The sequence below is a fragment of the Triticum urartu genome, chromosome 7 (assembly GCF_003073215.2).
Source record: "Triticum urartu cultivar G1812 chromosome 7, Tu2.1, whole genome shotgun sequence".
Taxonomy (NCBI): domain Eukaryota; kingdom Viridiplantae; phylum Streptophyta; class Magnoliopsida; order Poales; family Poaceae; genus Triticum; species Triticum urartu.
In genome coordinates this window covers 695,346,861-695,351,078 of record NC_053028.1, presented here as the reverse complement: position 1 = coordinate 695,351,078, position 4,218 = coordinate 695,346,861, and the positions used below count along the sequence as shown (strand labels likewise).

Genomic DNA, 4,218 nt, shown 5'->3' with positions numbered 1-4,218 from the left:
TCCAATGCCTCCATTGGTCACGGTTCTGGACTGAACCGGGACTAATGGGCTGACCCGGCCTGGACCATTGCCCCCTTTTCTACTAGTAAAATAAGATTAGCATACTAGATTGGACTCTTATTATCCAAGTATTGAAGATATCAACAGCGACACGTCTGTGACTTTGACTTTATTAAGGAATTATAAGAACCGTGCCAAGGCCAACAAACGTCCCTGCTTGTGGCAGAGTCACGATCGTTTGCAATGTTCCATGTCATCGCTCTTCTTCGCCGTTGCCAACAACTGAGGACATGTCAAAATATGTAGTTTTCATTAGAAACAATTATTTGCCGACAATAGTAAGCTAGTCAAATGAAGGTATATAATGATATTATCTTACATTAACACACATGCTGTCAATCCGACAGGTTGGCTCAAGTATAGAGCTAACTAATGGTCAGCAGCAGCGTAGTAGCGTTCATGGTCATCATCAGGGCAGAAAAAGCTAATATCTCTGCCATTCACCTTCTGAAGAGGTCTCGCATTCATCTCAAAGCCCTGCGCACAGTACAAACAAACAAATATATCCACTTTGCTTTATTGAATAAGATTGGAGAAATTAATTAAGGGAACAGCTTAATTACGTCATCAACGTCGTTGGTGAGAAGCTTCAGTTGGTGACTCGACACGGTGGCAACCTGCGAAAGTAAGTATCTAATTTTAAATTTTGATTACTATTGTTAGAGAATATCAAGAGCGTTAGAGACCGCCATATGCCCGTAATCTAATTTCCCGTATTTATAGAATTTTGGGATCTAAATGTGATCGGTAAAAGTCATTAACAACCATAGTTTCAAATCGCAGGCGAAAAGACCGCTATTGCTGCATGAAATCAGCCACGCGATTTGTTTCCTTACCAGAATTGCGGGAGATCGCACCGCAATCGCTGGAGATCGCGCTGTTTCTTCATTAATTGTCGTGGCAAATTTTCCTTCCGCGATTTCCGTTCGCCCGCAATTTAAATCTATAACAACATGGATACCCTCTTGATAATGGTCCAGATGACTCCCTCGTCGCACCCCGGCGTGGTGAGGGAGCCCATGTATCGGTAGTAGGCGTCGCCATCTCCCCTCGCCTCCCAAGGATCCACCCTGCTTACCATCTCCTCCTTCTCCCTGGTATCTGCCATCCTCTTCAGGTAAAGGCTCCAGCTGCACAATGGATTAGTTTACAACTTAACTCCCTCTGTTGTATGACATTTATTTTGGGTAAGAGGGAGCATATAATGCTTGGCAGCAGTTGGATGTAGTTAGAGAAACCTAAGGGCATCTCCAGCCGCGCCCCAGGAAGGCCTTCTCAGGCGTTTTTCTTGCGCCGGCGCTGAAAAATTGGCCCAGTCGCGCCCCCAGGAGCCCGATTTTCGCCGGCCTGGGCCGAAAACAGCGCCGGCGGACCCAGGCCGAACCCGGCACGCTGGGGGGCGCCCGGGGGCGCCGGGCGAACTTTTTTGGCGCGAAAAAGCCACAGGCCCGCCGCGTCAGCGACACGGCTCTCTTCTCGCCCCTTCGTCGTCCTCATCGCCTCGTTTCCCGCGGAGAATCAATGCCAAAGCTGCCGCGCTGCCGCGCCGGTCAGCCTGCGCCATTGATGCCTCACGGGCGGCGCAGTGAAGGCCGGACGACGCGCGTCCCTCGCCCTCCCTCGCCCGCCACGCGTACACACGGCGGCCACGCGTACGGGCGGCGTCTCGGCCTATATAAGACGCACACCAGCGTGCTCGGCGACCACACTCTCTCGTCGTCGTCGTTCCTCCCTCTCTTCTCTCTCGCCGTTGTTTCTTCCTCTCCTCTCTCTCGTCGTCTCCACCCATGGCCGAGCGCTTCCCTGGTGACGGCGCGGCGGCGAACGGCTTCGGCCGCCGCCATCTCCACGAAGACGAGGCTCGCCTCCTTTACGAGGCCGGGTACCCGGTCCCGCCGGACATGCGGGTGCCCGGCGCGTGGAGGATCAGCGCCGGCAGCGTGCCGGTGCCACCACCACCCACCGGGGCGGCGCGGCGTGCGGAGATCGCACGCATCCGCGCGTCCCTACCGCGGGCAGCGAGGGAGGGGCCACGGTACGTCCCCGATAGCCCGCTCTAGGAGTCCTACTTCCACCGCCGCCACGCCGAGCAGCTCGAGCCCTCCGGCAGGCTCAACTCCAACGGCCGGCGCCGGTGGTGGGGCGTGCTCGGGCGCACGTTGGAGGCCGTCCTCGAGTACATCGAGGGCGGCAACACGCCGCCCCTCGAGTACCCCGATCCCCCGTCCTTCTCACGCCGCCGGGGAAGCTCCTGGACCCCGAGGCGCATGGAGACCGGGGGGTCCTCCTCGTCGTCCGGCGGCTCGCCCTGCCTCCGTCCCGTCAAGCCGGAGCCCCAGGACACGTCGGTCAGTGCCCGCACGCGCAGCTCCGGCGTCCGCATCGGCGGCGCCAACGCCTCCCCACCCACCGGCCGCTTCGTCCTCATCAAGCCCAAGCCGGAGCGCGGCCTCCCCGCGGAGTACGAGGAGATAGCCCGGCGCGGCATCTCCGACGAGGACGCCCTGCGGTGGGCGCGGGACGACTACCTCCGCGACGAGATGGTCCGGCAGCGCCAGGCCCTGGAGGAGATCGCCGCCCGCAAGCGTGGGCGCGAGGACGAGCACGGCGTCGTGGTCCTCGACAGCGACGACGACGACGACGCCCCCGGACCGTCCAACCCGCCGCGCCACCCGAGGGAGGGATGCAGCAGGGACGACGGAGGCGCAGGCGGAGGCGGGGGCGGCGACGACGACAACGACGACGACGGCGGCGGCGACTACACGCGGTTCTACCGCCTCCTCGGCATGTAAACCGCGTGGGCGGGCGGCGAGGGGGACGGCGGGGGTAGCCCGCTGAAGTTTTTTTTTGTAAAATATGTTTAAATTTGAACGAACTCGCCGATGTTTGTGTTAAATTTCAGTCATGTTTGCGCCGTATCTGAATTTTTTTTAAAAACGTGGGCGCCGCGACTGGGGCATCACGCCCCCAGTGCGCGGTTTAGCGCCGGCGCGTCCCTACGGGGCGATTTTTAGGCGTCCTGAGAGGCCGAACGGCTGGAGATGCCCTAATGTACCTCATGCAGGAAATGGTCGCGCCTGCCGATCTTATAGAGGCGGCCGATCACGGCAGCCTTGTTCTCGGCACTGAGGTGAACCATATGAAGCTCCAGGCTGTACCGGAGGCCGTTTAAGCGGTGCTCGCTGGGGTGTGCCAGTGGTAGGCGGTGCCATTAATCCACAGGCTCCCGGCGTCGCCGTGGAACATCACCGCGATATCGTGGCCACGGTTGACGATGGAGGCCTTGGCAGAGCGGTAGGAGTGGTTGAGGTATCCTAGGTTGGGCGCCTGTGTGGCATAGTGGTCGGAGAGGTCGATGGGCGACTGCATCCGCCCAGTTCTGCACGTCGCCCACTCCTTGATCTTGCCCCAGTTCTCCGGCCAGTTCTCCGCCCCACAGTCGTAGCTGAACTCCGACTCATCGTCTACATGCAAGAGATGTATGTACGTTTAGGAATTAATCAACGGCGGAAGAGTTAATCTATAGAAGATTTCTGCTCACCGATTTTTGCTGTGCTCTGGCTGCCGGGACGAAGGCTGAGAAGTGCAAGAGCAGAAGGAGGGCCCAGACCGGAAGGCTGAACGCATACTGCCTTGTGTTGTGTGTTGATCGAGGTGCTCCTGCTGCTAGGTAGCTGTCCAAGAGGGGCAGGTTGGTGGGGGTACATATATACACAATTCTCCTCGTGAAGCTAGCGGATGCATTCTCATCTGTATCCATCCGCTCGGCTTTTCTCACATGTGCGTTTAAAAAAACAGGATTGCTAAATCTCAGCCGAGTGAGACTTAACCAATGCGACCCAGTCTCTGTTCCTTGTGTAGTTCCTTGTGTAAATTTAGTAAACTGAGGATTTCCTTGGTAGTTTTCATGCATGGCGACCCAGTCACTGTTTTAGAAATAATACGGGACTGAAATGCTCATGGTTACAACGTTGATTATAGGATTGACAATCCTTTCAATTCTATTTTTTTTAAACACACAGTACAAGCGCAGTAACTTACACAATCCTTCCGATTCAGCAGGTGTGCAATTGCCATCTGGTTAGAAGGAAATATACTATTGTACCCAACAATTTGGAATTTACCTTAGAAACAAATACACCTAATGACCATGTTTTT

General features: G+C 56.4%; 1 pseudogene; it reads right to left on the bottom strand.

The window, feature by feature from the left end:
- Positions 1-429: 429 nt before the first annotated feature.
- LOC125519451 lies at positions 430-3,820 on the bottom strand (annotated as a pseudogene).
- Between the last annotated feature and the right edge of the window lie 398 nt (positions 3,821-4,218).